The 17957-nt window shown below is 42.6% G+C and overlaps 1 protein-coding gene across 3 annotated transcripts in view; it reads left to right on the top strand.

Annotated features, from left to right (window-relative positions):
- Positions 1 to 17957, top strand: part of ELF1 (E74 like ETS transcription factor 1) — an 87513-nt gene that overhangs the window by 4880 nt on the left and 64676 nt on the right. Inside the window, exon 1 of one of the 3 annotated variants that reach the window (XM_080612379.1) lies at positions 17355 to 17372. The exons of the other annotated variants lie outside the window; for them this stretch is intronic. The gene's annotated coding sequence lies outside the window, so the exon portion shown is untranslated. Of the gene's footprint in view, positions 1 to 17354; positions 17373 to 17957 lie in introns of those variants that run through there. 3 annotated transcript variants of the gene reach the window in all.

The following is a 17957-nucleotide window of genomic DNA, read 5'->3' as shown; positions in this document are numbered from 1 at the left end:
GATCATGGGAATTCTGTGTGTGGTTTTGCTGCTGACATGTGAGGAAGGATGTGAACTATTAGTAAGAGTACAGTGACAAAAGTGATCCAAGGTTTGGAAACTAAGTTTTGCAATGCAGGGTGTGCAGAGTTTATTCCCCTCAGAAGAGACTGAGAGGAGAAATCATGTCTGTCTACATCCTATGTATGCGTAAGGAAGATACGTGATACTTACTTGACCCTACTAAGACATCCAGTGTCTAGGAGATGCAGTTAGGAATGTTTTACCTTGAAATAATAAATGGCAACAAGGGCAATAAAGCATTCTAATGGATTTGCTGTTGCTGGGAGTGTATAAAGTGAGATGGGGTTTCCTTCTCAAAGGCGTGCTTTGGCTTGGTTCAGTGGAAGATGTTTCCAGTGCATGCAGAAGAGGGGACTGTGCTCTGTTCACCTGCATTCTTGCCTAGATTGAGGAAACAAGGTTATTTGCAGTGCTTTCTGTGTATTTTAGCACATGTTCCCACCTTGGATAAGATTACAATAAAATGTCATGCTACAGAACTTGGTTGGTTTTCTCTTCAGTCAGGAGGACCATTTTTTCTTTTAATTTGACTTCTGGGATTATGACTAATTATTGTGTACTTTCCTCCAGAGCATCAACATCTGGTGGCAGCTGGAGACAGGCTATCAGGTGCTCACCTTCCTCACTTACTACTCCCTGTTGGTACAGAGTCCTCTCATATTCAATTCCCACGTTGGTGTATCGTCTTTCCTTACTCAGGATACTGACTGCTCTGTTTAGGGATGAAGAAATTTCCCCTGCCATTAAATAGGCAAAGATGTTGCTCATTGTTCAGAGGTCAGCTGCTGAGAGCTTGTGGTACCTGCAGTCTCCCCTTAACCACCTCTCTGCCCTTCGGGCATGCCTTTCCCTCTGCCAGATCTGCTGCTGCAAGCAGACATCGCAGACAGGGACATGGGCACCCATGCGTATGGCTGGGCAGCATAGCACCCCCAGCAGTCACTAAAAAAAAAAACGTTATGGTGGTGAAATCATTCTGAAACCTGAAACACACGACTGACTGCTTGAATCAAATCAAAGCATTACCTGTAGAGCTCTTCAGGCAGCTTCACAGCAAAGCTGAGGGTTCAGTTTGGCTTTGGAATTGTAATTGAGCCTAAATAGTTACAAGATGATGTTTTATGATTCCATAGTTCATTCTTTTTAATACAACAAACACGCATTTTTTCCTTTGGCATCCGAACTGGAATAAATACACTTTAAATGTTGAAGTACTTCTTTCTGTAGAAAATTTATTTTATTGCACCTACTCTAGGGTAGAAGGTAAGCAAAACGGTGCCAGGGTCTGATTTTAAATATTTCATACCGTGGTTTTGATTTGGGCTTTTTCATTCACCCTTTAAAATATCCTGTGGATGTTTTAAGGTAACCAATTGCATTTTCTGTACAGAGTGACATTAATGGAAGTTTTCTTGTTGAAAAGAGCTGAAACTTGAGGAGCCTAAGTTCTTCTAAGTCAGTATCTCTGGACTTCTCAAAACGAGGCATAGAAGTATTTCTACTAACTTGTAAATACTTAGGCACCAAGGTACTCCTCTCAAAGATGATTTCTAAAACCACTTCTCTCAGCTGCCATATTGAGATGTTCACGTTTGAGAAAATAATGACAGTGCAGCCTTCTAGGGTTTGATCTATATGCCCATCACAATGTTCATTGGAGTTAATGATAATGCACTACTGATTTCTAGGAAATACAGGATCCCACTCACCAATAAAGGTCTGTCTGTTTTGAAAGTGCAGTTGTGGGTTTTAGTTTGCCACTTGCCATCTTACTGGTTTTGTAATATTTAGTGAGTTTTATTCTCTTGCTGGCTGTGAAGTCAAACAGTGGTTCAGGTTGAGATTAAAATCTGCAGAATTGTCAAGTGACTTATGTCCATCTCAGGGGCAAATCAAATTTGAACATAATATTATTAAATAGCAGAGCTATATAAGTGACTGTACAAATTGTGAGTGCGTATGTAGGATAATTATGCACCCAGACAACCAAATTAACAAAGGCTAGCAATAGTAGTTAAACTGTGTTCTCTGCCAGGTTTCCCCTTTCACCAGTGCCAAATGCAGCTGTAATCAGGATAGTCAAGAGTTAGGTGTTTTTATTGAATGTGCCTACACATGTGTGAGTGTGTGCAGACTTCCCATGTAGCTCCTAATCCTACTCATCTGCAGCCACTGAAGATGTAATTTTGCCTGCTCCTCAGAATTACTTTAATTTCCTCTTTTAATTATGTGTTTATACAGAAATATCTTCTTTTTTTTTTTTTTTTCTTGCTAAAACCTCCTGTTTCAGGTTCACCTGCTTACTTTAGGCAGTGTGATATTCTGTTTTCCTCTGTTAATACAATAGTGACATGAAGCAGTTACAGTGTCTGAAGTACTGGGTCATAGCAACATCAACGAAATTTAATGAGGTTTTTCAGCTTGCTTGACCTTGTTCTGTGACTTGTTTGTATGTCATATATTCGGGTAGGAAACTGAGCATGCTCCAGGTCCTAGCGGAAGCTAGCTCGCATGGTATCTGCTGCTGCAGCTTCTGTTTCAACATCTGCTGCTGCTCAGGGAGACACTGTCACTGTGTCATTTCCAGCAGCTTGCAGGTTAAGCCTGTATCGGATGTTTTTGAGGTGTGCTTGGGCTCTTCTTGAGGGGGATTCAAGCTGGTGGTTGAAAAGTGGAACTGCTGGTGTGAAAGTTGCAATTCTGCAACTTGCTGCAGACATTTAGAGACCTTTTTCAGACAAGGGGGATTGAACAGCATGCTGGCATCTGTTCTCTGCTCTTTAATTTTATTAAAAGAGAAAGTTCAATGAGAAATTGCAAGGTCTGTTGTTGATCAAGGTCTGATGCTGATCAAGAGAATTACAGCAGATATGTTTGTTTTGAAGAAAACTGAGAGAGTGCACTTTATCACCAGTTTAAACTGTTGAAGACATGAAGAAGTTGTGCTGCCCTGTGGCATAGGATTTGCTATTTTTTTAAGATAAAAGACAGGGGAAGTGGTATTGTGGGTGAAAGCACAGCAAGAGTAGTCAGAAAAAAGGGTGGTGACAGTACTTAGTGTTCATACACTGCTGTAGGAACACTGATCCAATGTGTCGTGGTAATAATATGTTTCCTAAGGAACAAGAAATCTCTATGAAAAGAGCGTAGTCCAATGCAGTTTCAAAAACTTCACTGTTTTGGGGGAGATCAACTGATTTAAAGAACAGAAACGTGCAAACTGAGTAACAAGTACAGATGACTGAATTCATTCATGCATTAAAATACATTTCCCCTCGACCCTAAGGAAGACCATTCCTTGTCTTCACATAGCCATTTGTGCTGAGTGAAATGACAGTGGGGGACAGAGAGCTCCAACATCTTCTTGGCCTGGACCCTGGGCTTCCTCCCTCCTGCTCTGCTTACTGAGTTCTAGATGGATGCAACCAATGAAGCTGCTACCAAGCTCCAGAAGAAAGGCCAGAGCTTGAGTATTTCTAGCAGTAGTTTCTGAAAACGGATACGCCTTCAGGCAGCTCTTGCACAGTGCTTTTTCTTGCTCTCCCTGCATGCCTGCCCTCGCACATGCCGGACAGCACCGTCTAATGAAATGGCTGACATTTCATTGATACGGATCCCTGCTGCAGACAGTCATCTCCTAAGTAAAATGTTGGGCCTGAGGGACAGCTGTGCAGAAAAAGACATTGGCTTTATCATGCCATCACTGGAAGCGGTGGTTTGCGTGGGCATCCCAAGGAAGAACATCATAGTGCCATGTGTAAGGAAAACAGGCCGCTTGGTCTCCATACAACTTGCGTGGTTTACACAGTAGATTTATTTTAGTCAAAAGGGACTGGGCAGCTCAGGTGGCAAAGCTGAGGCAGGTTCTGGTAACTGTGCTGAGAAGCTGCTGGGGGCAGGTTGAGGAAATTAGTGGTGTGTTAGTGGAGATACTAGAAATGAGATGTATCTGTGGTCTGTTGAGCTGTAAACCTTATGCTGGCAGGCTTGTGCCAGCATTTTACTTTTATGCTTCCTTCTGGGAGAGGGAAATTATACTTACATGTAATTGTGTGTGGAGAACAGGTCCCCCAGCACCTGCTTACCTCCTCTGAAGTAATGCCGAGCTTTCCGCTTATGTATTTGGGTATCTGTGTGCTTTTCACAGTTGTCTTTCACTGGATGCCTTTTCAAGTGAAACCTTCATGTGGAGCCATCCAAAAGAAAACTTTATATTATTTTCTTTGTAAGGTTTTCTTAGTTAAACAAATTTTATGAGTTAACAGATTGAGATTACTTTAGGGTTTGTAAGAAAATTTTACTAACCCTTTTTCAAATTCAGTTTTCAAATGTTAATATCACAATGTAGTAAAATGTTTCAACTATTACAGGTGTAGTATTTTAAGGAATGAATGAACTGACTTCTGACCATAAATATACTGCAGCCAAGATGGTGAGAGCCAAAAATGTACTTTTATATTCTTGGCAAATGACCGTTTGTGGAAGTTTTCCAGGACACATACATGTATTGAGGTTGAATAGTTTTCATATCCTTGTGATCAGATATACTGATATCCTTTTATCATTGTTGTACACTTTTGGGAGTGAAGGAGGTGATTGTGTCATTATGTATCTCATCTGAGGTGAATTATTGCAAATGCATTACCTAAAGTCTGGTCTAGCTGCTTGCTGTGCCCTGGGTGTAATTTCTGGGGCAGTCTGTAAAGCGGAGGTCAGACTGCTGAACACGTTTTCAGGATGTTGTTTGCTTAGGAAGTATAGGTTTGTTTTCTGTGAGAAAACCAGTACATTAACTTTTGTAGATGTTGTGTTTATTCAATTTGAAATAAAAAGCTGCAGCAGAAATGGGAGTTTGTAGTCTCTGTTTTATCATTGCAGTGTGACTAGCAGTTGGAGGGTCAAGTCATACCTAAGGTTCTTACTATATGAACTCCCTCGCTGACTTTACTAGTTAGGTGGGTTGTTTCTCCTCTTTTGCCAAATCTATGAGCCTTAGTGAAAGAAAACTCCTCATTTCATGTTTTCTTGTAGGAAAAAAAAAGGTAGATATAGAGAGAATTGCTTTTATTGTGGAAAGTTGGTGCTAAATACTGTGTACTTCTTCATAGACTTTAAAACTCAGACTAGGTTCTAGGTGTTACATCTTTGCCTCAATACCTGTTGAGATTATTACTTATTTTTCTGAAGTCTCTAATCCTCTAGAGCACAGGCATTCTCCCTTTTCTTGTTTCAGATTGATGTCAAGACATGTAGTGATATTAGATACAGTTAGAGACTGTGTAGTTCATTGGTGCTTCAGATGTATGACGTGATGGAAACCATATCAAGCCTCCCTTTCTTTTTCTTTTTTATTTTTTGGAGGTGGAGAAAGATCCATTACATACAAGTTCACATTTAACTTTTCATTCTGTGTATTTTATTACCGGACTAAGCAGTAGCCTTACAGGTGTTTCAGTAGGCACAAGTATTTATGCAGGTGCATTTTAAAGGAGAAAATGCATAATTGTGATTCTTTTGTATAGCAGAATGACTGCCTTTTAGCAGAGGAAGCTATTCTAAATGGTAAGTATTAGGAAAACCACTGAATTTGGATACTGTGTTAAAGAAATGTGAGAAGGTGGCTTTATGAACACCGTTACTGGTACTTTTTTGTGTTTGTGCTCCCTTTTTCTTATCTGTCAGATTAATCATGTCCTATTAGTGAACTGAAGACAAGTAGAAATAAAAATCCTAAGGGTGTTTTTTCATCATTCTGAGCAAAATGCTTTCTTGGGATTACGGTTTTATCTTCCTGAAAAATACATTACTTACAGTTTCAGATACGCAGGAAAGGAGATGACAATTGTACGTGTATTTTAACCAAATGTGGTCAGAGCTTGGTGGCTGAAAAACAGATGTCTCCATGCTTTTGCTTTATGGAGCCACTGCAATCAAATTCTTCCATCTTTATTCCAAAATGTATCTCGAATGTTAGTTCATATGCCTGAAGAATAGGGAATAGAAGTGGGAATGAAAGAAAATAAGATAGAACAAATTAGAAAGGGAAGGAAATAAAAGAATGTTGAGTTGATCCAAAGTAGTTTTCTCCTCCTGACTGTAAGGATAAGAGCCAGGGAAACAAGGTGCAGAAGAAACTGATAAAATTGCAGTAGTGTAAATATATAAACTATATGGTGTGTATATGTAACCTATATATACTATAGAATAACTGGGAGCTAGATCAGCACTTACAGAAGAATGTTGAGTTGAATTCATTACCTATAGTGAAAAATTGAAATTCCTCTCACCCAGCTTAGTGTCTGTCTTTTTTTTAGGGTTTTTTTTCAAGAACAAAGTGGTGGTTTTTACTAAATGTAAAGAAAATGGACTTAAATCTGAATGCTGCTTCTAAATAACGTTGAAGAGCAAGCATCTGTAGTTATAGCTTGGATTTCTTTCTCCTCCTCTCCCAAACTTTGTGTTAGCATGATGTAGTTTTGAGGAGATAAAAATCATTAAGTGTGGACAAGCAGTTTTTTTCACCTAATTAATGATTGGATTTTCTAAGTGAGCTGTAACCAACAGTGAAGCATCGGAGCTTTCCCAATTGGGCATAACCATGAGCTCAACCTCGTGTTAGTAAAAGTCATTCCCTTTTTTTTTTTAAGACTTGTGTGGTTACACCAGTAATAATATTCTTCAAGATGGAAGACTGATGGACAAAGGGGTGAGAGCCTGGTTATAGTTTTCTTTATCTAAGTAGAACTGGGAAGGAGAAGAGCATATTTTCACACCTTATATTATACCACCACCCCCATTTTGAGGAACACAGAAGTGTGGAAGAAAGCAATCCTAAAGCCAACGCAACTACTCAATGATTATATGGTGTTTCTCCATTCTTCTGTTTTGTCTTTGTAGAGTAAAAGGTCTTTGCTATATTAACTTTGGCCTGCAGATCTTCAGCCTGCTCTTTTCTGCCTATAAGCAGTAATTGTTCCCTGAGCATTATAAGTCAAGAGCCAGGTTTCCTGTGAATTTGTACCCAAAGCATGATGATCCCTCCTTCCTTTTTCCCTCCCTATACTGTATCCAGCTGCTATTTCACCTCAAAAATGCAAATGTGGATTTCCTGATGATGCAGGTGGTATCTTTCCTGTTTCCTGCTTGGTGTTACTAGTTGGCATTTAATGGTACAAGTGGATTTTCCAACATGCTGTATTATTCTGTGGCATATTTTCTGCACCTCCAGATCTGACTTCTGCCAGGGTGGTGCACAAATGATATCCTTGTCTAGATTTCAAAATGTTCACTGGATAACGTAATTTTCTAGAATGGAATGAATGGAAATTAGTATCATTTCAGAAAGTAAGTAGAAATAAAGTACCTAACCCTGTTAGAATCACCTGGAGCCACAACCTTCAAGTAGTTTACTTGGGGTCTTCTGAGGAAGCAGCAGCTACTGCATGCAATTAAGGATCAGCAATAAAGGAACTAAAGGGTGCTTGCTTAGGATAGAGGAGTTCATTTTCTCACAGAACAGAGAGTAGCAGTGAGTAGGTTGCTCCTAGCTTATGCAGAGCAGCAGTGGCTCATATCCTAAAGCCAACAGGCATGAGGATGTGAGCATTTAATAGGAGAAAAAAAAAAACCAACAGACATTTTCTTTACTCTTTCTCCTTGCTGGCTGAGATCATTGACCACTGTCTTAAGAAAAGCTGTTTGAATTATTCTGGCTATAAAAGTTAAATTAGTTTGATGTTGCTCTTCAGTAGCGGTTGAAGTTAAGGAAGATTTCTGTGACCACAGTCACGAGTAGTATACATTTGTCTCCTATGCAGTGCTGAAAAACATTTCTAATATGTCTTGCTAAAAATATGGAACATTAGAAGTAAAAGTTCAAGAAATAAAATTGGTTACAGAGAAACAGTGGATGAAACACTCTGAATTTAGGCTACTGTCCTAGAATGAGAGTGCTCTACCCTCAAATTTAGGTCTCTGTCCCTTGATGGTAGAGGGAGTTGAAATCATTCCCATCTGTCTAGTGGGATGTTTTCCAGAGCACAGATACCTTTAAAACTGATGGACCCTCAGTAAATGCAGGACAAAATGGGTTACAAGGTTAAACACACATGCTGAAATACTAAACTGACAGCATTAGTCTGAAATAACAAACATAAATGTATATGTAGTACTTTGAATGGAGCATTGTCTTTATGACAGGTTACTTGGAGAATATTTGAGCTCCCTCCATTAAATAAATGACCTCTGTTAGTGGAAAGCAGGAGAAAAGTCACATATGAGAAACCGTGTCTGTCATAATGTCCTCTTATTCTCTTAGCCTCTGGTTCCCAATTTTGTTTATACCACCGAATCAAGAAAGATAATTCCTGGAAGGCTTTTGGAAAACACAACATAGTAGCAGCAGCAATTCTCCCTGGAACTGACCCTGTAGGTGTGTGTGCAGTGAATATGTCCAACTGCCTTACCTTGTTTTTATGGGCAAGTGACAATAGTAGAGGTATTGGTTTGGTTTATTGGTGGGATTCACAGGATGGTAATCTTGCAGGATTTGCTGGTAGGATGGCTCATGTGACTGAAGATGAGGCTGCTGCTTCTGTAGCTTGCAATGGAGCTGAGAAATCAAAATGGTGTCCTTCCAGCAGCCAGCTCACCCTCCCTGCAGCACCAAGCTCCTGACACCCCTCCTTTTGCATCCTGTAGTCTTTACTTTTTTTTCCCTCTCTTCTCCATGATTTATGTAGCCACCAATTGGTTAATGTAGCGTGTGTTTGGATAGGTAAGCCTGCTACTTAAAGCATTGATTGTTTCCTGAACAAGCAAGGAATCGGGTGATGTTTCTCCCTAACTGTTCTTTAATAGTTCTCTGTCTGGATGAGTTGCGATGGAAAATTGATTCATTCACGTTAGCTCACTTTTTTGCACAACTGATTTTTTTTTTTCTCTCCTTTCTCTCCAAGTTAACACTATCATCTTTTCCCATTAACTGGGGCAGCTGGAAGAGCTGTAATAAACACACTTTCCTTTTCTTTGTGTTCACATCCTCAGCAGTGCAGAAATACCCTGTTGATTTCTCGAAAGAATGTAAAATATTTGTGGAACTCTAGTTCAACATTTTTCCTAAAAGTGATATTTTATCTGGATTTCCTTTAATTCCATACATTTGGTCTGCATCCGCCAGGGAGTTGGCACAAGTGTGTGAGGTAGTCGATATGGCCTGCCTAGGATGGCGGGATTAGAAGGAGAACAGGAATCGGAATAGAAGCAAAGAGCTTTTTCATCTGAGTGGAGCAGAGGAGAGCCTTGCAGCAGCCACCCTGACATGCACATATATAGATATATATACGAGATGGTCTTTGTTATTGTCTAAAGCACAAACATGAATAAATAATTTTCTGGTGTTTCTTCAGGATATCAACAATAATTTCCTGCTGCACAGTTGCCTCTCTGGGGCTGTGCGGTCTCCGCAGCCTAACTCTGCCCTCTAAAAAAGAATCAGTAAAGAAAGAAAAGCAGCTGCAGAAGTGCAGCTTTGGGCCCAGAACTGGCTACTAAGGGCGGTGCCTGGCTGTTCTCCCTCAGGAGAAGGCTTGATGGGGAACATTATGATCCCTCCCCCTATCCTCTCTCTCTGTATAAAGGCCAAACAATAATAGTAATACTAATGTTGCCCTGCTCTAACTTCTGTGCATATCTGTGTGCCTGTCTCTGGCTGTACCAAATATTTTGTCTGTGATTAATGGCATTCCTGGCATAGAAACTTCTGCAAATCTCAGCTTCATTCTTGATCTGATTTTTTATACTGATAAATATAGACATTATAAAAAGAAGTCCAGTGTGAGCGCTGTGTATTTTTTCTTCTTCTCAGTGTTTATTATTCATGAATATGTTGCAACATCCAAAAATGCAATGAGTGACTCACAGAATGAGAAGAGGAAAAAGACAGCTTTTTAAGAGGATTCCTCAGCCAAATACAGAGTGTCCCAGTTAAGAAACCACTGTTTGACCATGTAAAACTCACCCAGTCCTTGCTTTTATGTCCTTTCTACATGTATTTGAAATATAGTTGCACTTAGTATATATTTCTGTTTATTCATTTGCCCGATATTTTATTTTTCTGTTTAATATTTACAAAGATTAGAACATTCTGACATCAAAACCAAACCAAAACCCACAGAACAACATGTTTACAAGTAGTTCTGGATTTTATTTTGTGTGTGTGTGTAAGAAAAGAGCAAAGGCTAAGTTTACCACTACTGGCATAATAACGTCTCTAATAGTTTTAGACTGAGCTGCTATTCTTAAAAATTACCCTTGCACGGACTCTGCAGCACTGAATAGAGTGTAACAGTGTGGGGGATCACCCTGCGGTAGGGTGCCCAGTGCTGATCTACTTCAAGAATCAACACTGACTTTCTTTCTGGAAAGATTATTTCTCATTCTTGGAAAACCTGATTTTTTTCTTTCATATGTATGTTTTTTAATTTTAGATATTAATTTCATTTCACACCTACTGTCCCCTCACCTTTGTGTCTTTGTTGCACAGTAACAGGAAACCTGTATTTGCTTAAAAAACCCACTTTGTTTTGAATGCAAATCCATAGAAATAGATAGGTGACCTAATACTTGTCTTTCAAAGCAGTTGCTCACCCAGGTGATCATTGACTTTGGATCTTGCATAATCTAACTGCAGTCTGTATAACCATGGATGATGTACAATCATATACAAGATATATAAAGTGTATTTTTAAACAATTTTCAAGGCTGCTACACATTGTGTGAAAACTTCGGATAAAAACATCCTATTGCTGTGCCCTTGCTGGTTCTCTTGGGATATTCAGCAATCAGATGAGGTCATTTTGGCTTTGCTCATTGCAAATATCTTGTGTTGAGGTGTTCTGTATATAAAATAGCATTACCATTACGGTGTATAACTATACTTAGGCATCAATTAGAACTACACTATCTTCTGCCTTGTTTCAGAAACTGTTTGTCTTTTCAAGCAGTACGCTCTTCTAGATGAAAAGAAAGAATAAATCTAGAGTTACCTATTTGTTGGTATAAAATATATTTCTCTGCTCATTTACTTCCCACTAGTTGCCTTATTAGTTGTAGGGCCCGTGCTGAAACAGGGTATAGAGTGGTACTTAAAGATGTAAGGAATGTTGGCCTTACATGGAGGCCATGTAAGAACAGAGAAGTAGCAAATTATGAATGAGTTGGGTTTCAGGATGCAGGAGCCTTAACTGTCTGTCTGAATGTGGTTAGTGATGACATCAGGTGAGGCACGATGATTTCTCTTGTCACCTGCAAAACCCAGGTAAAGTTGCATGGATTTTACAAATACTTGAAGATTGCAGTTTAATTCTTTCTCTTTCTTTTTTTTTTTTTTTTTTTTTTTTGAGGGTTCTAAAGCTTACTGAGAGAAGTATGTGGTATAAATTTGTTGTGTCTTTATTTTGCTTTCTGTGTGTGACTGCCTCAGAGCTGTGGGTGTAAGAGTGTGACTTCTGTCACACTTACTGGCAGGTGTATTTACAGGATGCTAAATGACTTTCAGAGCACTTTCCAAAACAAACAGACAAGTAGTGTCCAGAGGGAAGGTGGAACAGAGTTAGCTCAGCTCTGGAAGCTGTGGGTTAAGCAGCGCCTCTGTCCTTTCTTTCTGCCTGTAGCAACCCCCAGGTAACTGCCTCGAGCTTAGTTTTTTTTCCTCTTCAGCTCTTGTGCAATCATGTGAGTTTTAGAGTGGAAATTTACGTTAGAGCTGGCCCCCTCTAGTAGTTCACCACCCACAGAGGGAGGTCCTGTGTCCTTTGCTGGCAGTTCTCCTCATCACAGTCTGTCTGAGATGATTCAGGAGCAGAGAGTGCTCCCCACCCTCCAGTCAGCTTTGTGCTGCAGTAATGTGTTTAATGGGATCCATGGAAGGTTTAACCTGAGGCATGGACCAGAACTGGTGCAAGGACAGGACGGGGAAAGAAAAATGTGATTGGGATTGTAGAGAAGTGTCAGAAATAAGATGGAACCTGCAGCTTCTGCCTGAGAGTGGATTAGAGATTATGTTGTGTCAGAGCTGTATTTGCTACCTGGATTTCTATGCTTCTTTCGCTCAGAAGCTTGCTTCCCAGTAGAAAGGAGGATATAACCACATTTAAAACCATTCTCAGAAGTACTAAGAAGCGTTACTTCTCAGCAGAGGCAAGCCCATAACAAAAGGAGGAAGGAAGGGACTTAGAAGAGTGAGGAAAAGTGACTATATAAGTAGATATTCCTAGAGGCTTGTCATGTCTGAGATGTGACCTAGGAATACCTTAGAAGTGATCCAAGAGAAGTTTGTGCAAGGCTGTACAAGGTCAGGGATTTGTAGCTGTGTGGGATGTTGCTGTTCTGCTGGGAAAGGCAGCCACCTTGCCAAATCTGCCTTCACTAGGAAACACTGGAGGCAAACTTGGAAGCGTAAAATGGATGAGGTTAAAGCTGCCCGGTGCTCAGTTGTGATGCATTTCATTTCCAACACCTATCTCAGTCCTTCTCCTAGCAAGGCATAATTTCTGGAGGCCTGGGAGACCACAGGCTTGCGAAAGAATCTCTTGTGTATTTTGAAAGAAGACATTACTAACTGAAGGATTCCAGTTAAACGCAGGACAGCCGGGATACCTTCCCTCCCAGCTTTTGAAAAGAACGGTGTCCTGCTCATATGTGCTTTGTTTACTACCACCTTTCCTTTCCTACAATTCAGCTAAAGTTCAGAAGACCAGCAAGGTGGAAAAGTAGAATGGTCCAAATTGTGGTTAAGTTGTAAAATAACATAGTTACGAGAACTTTCCTACACCTAATGTCCTATAGCAGAGACTTCCTTTGGGGATAGGAGTAAGTTTCCTTATAATCTCCTAATGCAATTTCTCAGTATGTAAATGTTTAGGTCATATGCATCTGGCAGTGTTAGAAACCCACAGTAGTTCCACTCTGTGTTTTATGCGGCACCTATCGCAGCAGGAGGTGGCAGTCCACAAATCCAGAGTACCAGAAGAGTAACACCATGATAGAGATACATTGTATTAAACTGCTTTAGCAGTGCTGCTACTGTTTCTTGGTGTGGTAGACAAGGGGAAAGGAAGGTGCAGGAGTCTGGGTGCCAGCTCAAGACCTGGGTGAAGGCTGGGTCAAGTGCTGTCCTTCCGTACACATACGGTGGGATCTTGGGTACATCCATTGCTTTGGAGTTATTCCCTGCCATGCTTATCAGTGGGATTCCTTCGTACAAGGATGACTAAGATTAATTGTGTTGCAAAGCTTAAGATACTGGGATCCTGCAAAAAACCAAATCGGAAACGAATTTTCTTAAATCAGACTTTTTATCCAGACTTGAGCCAGAGTTTGATGAGGCCCCAAGCTTCTGCGAGTAGACAGTGTGAGCCTGGGCTCTGAGCACGGTGATAGGATCTCCTCTTGAAGTAGTGGAGCGGAGTTACAGCATCTCAAACTGCTTTAGGAATGGCACTGCAGGGTCCTACGAAAATGGGGGCTTGCTAGGCTTCTCATGTGGTGACCTTGTGTGTAATATAGCAGGAAAATAAAAAAACAAAGAGCTTTAAATCTAAAGTTTCTCCTCCCTTTCATCAAAATAGTATTTTCTCTTTCCCAACCCCCATCCAAGAGCGAAAGCTGAACATAGTCAGAACCCTCCCTTTTGCCCTCTTTTCATGAGACTAAAATGTATCTGTCTTTTAGGTGGGGCAGCATTATCTCCAGGGTGCATCTCTTTGGTCTGTCCTAATAGAACCACAGAATCTTTTAGGTTGGAAAAGACCTTTAAGATTGTCAACTCATAAAGTTACCGCAGGACTGTCAAGTCCGCCACTAAACCATGTCACCAAGGGCCTCATCTTTGTGGTTTTTTAACACTTTCAGGACTGGTGATTCTACAGTTCCCTGAGGAGCCTGTGCTGATGCATGATCACCCTTTTGGTGATCAAATTTTTCCTAATATTCAATCTGAACCTCCTCTGGTGCAGCTTGAGGCCATTACCTCTTGTCCTATTACTTGTTACTTGGGAGAAGAGACTGACCCCCACCTCACTACAACCTCCTTTCAGGTAGCTGGAAAAATCAACAAGGTCCTCCTGAGCCTTTTCTTCTCCAGATCAAACAACCCCAGTTCTCTCAGCCATTCGTCGTAAAACTTGGGCCCTTCACCAGCTTTGTTGTGTCCTCGCATGACTTCATAGCCTCATGCCATCCACTGTGCAGGCAGGCTCCTGTGGACCCTTCTTGTGCTTCCTGGGGAAGCATCCCATCCTATCCTATCCAATCCCACCCCACTCTTGTAGACCTGTAGCTTTCAAAGCAGGTTGAGAAGGAGGGACAGCAAATACCAAACCAGGACATAAAGAGAGAATTGGCTCCCTCAGGGTCACACATGAGGCCAAGAAGAAGTGGGAGACACATCCAGGTGGTGTGCAGCCCACTTGGCTGCATGGCTCCCCTTGGGATGTGAATGGGAATGTATGTCTCTGGTAGCTGTGGCCAACAGCAATGTGGAAATTGCATTAGGCATTATTTATTTATTTGGGCAGCCTTAACTTCCCCACTGGCAGGTTCCACCTCTGCCGCGCTGTGTGGCTGCACAAATATTTGAGCTGGGAAGCAGGGGAGGGGAGCACCTCCATGCAAGGAATATGCCACCAGGATGGAGGGGAGGGCTAAAGCTGTTTAAGTTGGCTTAAGCTGTGCTGTTGGTCAGTGTCTAGCTATGTCTTTTGGGCAAACGATGATCTAAGTTTCATAGAGATACTCATCCCAGCAGTGGGCAAGGTCACTTCTTCTTTAAGCCAAATTATAATTAACAAGAAACCCGATACAGTTCCAGGGATGAAAATCCACCTGCATCCTCTCTCGCTAAATCTGTTTACATTTTACATATGCTTTTAAAACAATACTGCTTCCAGATTTAGCTTAGAAATGGCAGAATGTTTGCATAGCCTGTGCTCATACATCACTACCTAATGATTTTTTTGATTGAGTTCATTGCCTGGGTAAGACTCTGTCAGGGTTTTTCCTCTGTAAAACATAACTATTAGACTTTTTTAATAATTAAAGTAGCATTGTCGCTGTGCCAATGTCACAGTTTCCTTGTAACTGCTGTGCACCTGAGTCAGATTTCTCCCCTCAATGCTCCATGATTTCTAAAGGGTTTTACAGCACAATAAACAAATACTTTTAGATGTAAGATTGGATTAGAATGTAGTTGTTGGAGGGAGGGGAAAACACATCTGTTGCGAGAGGTGGAAAATACATAGACTAAAATAACACTGCGGTGTTTCCTCCATGTGGTCTTTTTTTTTTCAGCTGAGAAATACAAATGAAGACATATTTTGAGAGAGTGCTGTGGCAAAGCTACTTTAGTAGTGATTTAATTGATACCTTTTTACTCAGTAAGTCTTAAAAAACTGCTGCCGCTGGGGTGTTTGGTTTTTTTTTTCTTTTTACCCCAGATCTTCTGCTAAAGCAGGCTGCAAAGTAACATGATAAAATCATAGAATCACAGAATGGTTTGGGTTGAAGGGTCATTAAATATCATTTGGTTCCCTGCCATGAGCAGAGATACCTTCCACTAGACCAGTTTGCTCAAAGGCCCATCCAACCTGGCCTTGAACACTGCCAGGGATGGAGCAGCGACAGCTTCTCTGGGCAACCTGTGCCAGTGTCTCGCCACCCTCACAGGGAAGAATTTCTTCCTAGTATCTCATCTAAATCTACTCTCTTCCAGTTTAAAGCCATCCCCCCTTGTCCTATCACTACATGCCCTTGTAAAAAGTCCCTCTCCAGATTTCTAGTAGGCCCCCTTTAGGTACTGGAAGCTGTGCAAGGGTCTTACAGAGCCTTCTCTTCTTGAACAAGCCCAGCTCTTAGCCTGTCTCCATAGGAGAGGTGCTCCAGCCCCTCTGAGTATCTCCTTGCTCAAGGTGGAACTCGCTCAAGTAGGTTCATGTCTGTCTTGTAATATCAATACATCTAATAAAATCATATCTGGATAACTGCTCTTCAAACAATAAACTGGGAGCCAGTTTTGCCTTTGAGTGCCTTGCAGGTGTCACAAGGACTGAATTACTTAGAAGTAAAACCAAAACTGGAGATACTAATGTCTGTAAAACAGTGAGTTTTGCTCAGCGAACTCCTGTTTAATTATTACTGGGAAGATTAATGACAGCTGCCCTTAATTGTATTTGGAGTGATTTCAATGTGTTGGCTGGAAGCAGCTTCAGGTTTTTTACTCACATCTTGCCTGCCCATTGCAACATCTCTTCTGCTGCTTTCTTTCCTTTGCTGCCTCTCAGCTCCTTTGCCCTCCAGTTGTATCCTCTCCTTGTCAGCATGGGCTCGGGTCTTTGTGCCCTGCCTTCCCTTGTGGCCAGCGTGTGCTGTGGACTCTGTCCTTCGGGAAATTCATGGAAAACAAATGGGTGTACCAGCCTGCACGCAGAGCCTGTGCTTCCCTTCTCACCAAACCCAGGTCGCTCCTCATCTTCTGTGCCGTGTTTTCTGAGGTTAAGTTCCTGTCAGGCCTTGCGGTGTGCCCAAGGAGTTTGCAGAGCCCATTTGAAGCAGTCACATTGTCTTTGTGCGCCGGGTGGCTTTCAGTGTGTTCTTTATTGGGCACCAAGGTTCGTTTAAAGAACTCAAGAAGCATTCTGGAAATTTACTGGGGATCCTCAAGCAACCTGTTGGATGTTGGGGGTGTGTCAGTGCTTCACTGAACTCTGCACATTAACCAAATTTCCCTGGCTGATTTGGGCGCTCCTAAGTTTCGCTTTCTCCTGGGGTTAACCAGTTTAGCAGGGCAGCATTGGCAGAAAATCCCACATGTTCCACAGAAACGCGTTTGTTTGTTACTCGTGAGGAGCGGGGCGGGATGTCACCTGAGGGCTGTGAGCGAGGTGGGGGCGCTCAGAGGAGGGCTGCCCCAGCGGCCGGGGCCACGGAGCCGATGCCGTGAGCCCACCGCCGCTGTAAGCTGTGAGGGGAACCTCGCGGGGCAGCGCCCCGCACACGAGGAGTGGTGAAGCGGGGCCGCCGCGAGCCCCCTCAGCACAGCCCGGGGCGGGAGCGGGGCCCCTGCCACCTGCGGGCCGGGCCCGGCGGAGCGCTGGCCGCCGCCCGGGGCGTGTCGTGCCGAGCCGAGCCGCCCGGCCCCGCGGTGACTCACCGGCCGGGGCCCGGGCACCACTTCCCCCCCTCGGCAGGAGCCATTTTAACTGCACGAAGCTGCGGGGAGGCCGGGGCGGCGGCGCAGGCCCCGCGGTGAGGCGGTACGTGCTCCCCGGGGAGAGAAGGGCGATGGCCGGGCGCGGGGGGATGCGGCTGCTTCGGGCTGCTGGCCTCTGCCACCTCTGCGTGCTGCCCGCGGCTGGAGCAGCTCTTCTCGGCCGTCTGGGGAGGGCTGGAGAGGGAAAGGGAACTTCTGGTAAAGTGCAGCACCAGGGCGCGCTGGGCAAAAACTAATATAAACTGAGCCGCGAGTAACAGCGATGTTTGGAGCGGGAGCGCCCTGAGTGCCCGTGTGTCGCCCCGGGCGAAGGGCACTGTGTGTGCAGCTTCATATGTGTTACAGCTGAGTTCGCTGTATTTTACAATTGTGTCGCCTTCGAAGCTGTGGCGGTGTCAGGCAGGCTGCTGAGCCGGATCCTTTGGGCAACTGCTCTATACGATAGACAGAGGCTATTCTGAAACTACATTTACCTGGACCCTGTTAGCATGTAGGCATACGAGTTGGACAAAGTGTTAATAATGAGCGCTGTAGCTCTGAGCACCTTTGCTCCAGCTTTTGCCCAGTGTGGTCTTGAGCGCCTTAAAAATGGCAGGTTTGTTGTTTCGAAGTTGGGTTGCTGTCTACG

This window comes from Psittacula echo (genome assembly GCF_963264785.1).
Source record: "Psittacula echo genome assembly, chromosome: 3".
Lineage (NCBI taxonomy): Eukaryota > Metazoa > Chordata > Aves > Psittaciformes > Psittacidae > Psittacula > Psittacula echo.
The sequence above is the reverse complement of the archived record's forward strand: the minus strand, read 5'-3'. Positions and strand labels throughout refer to the sequence as shown.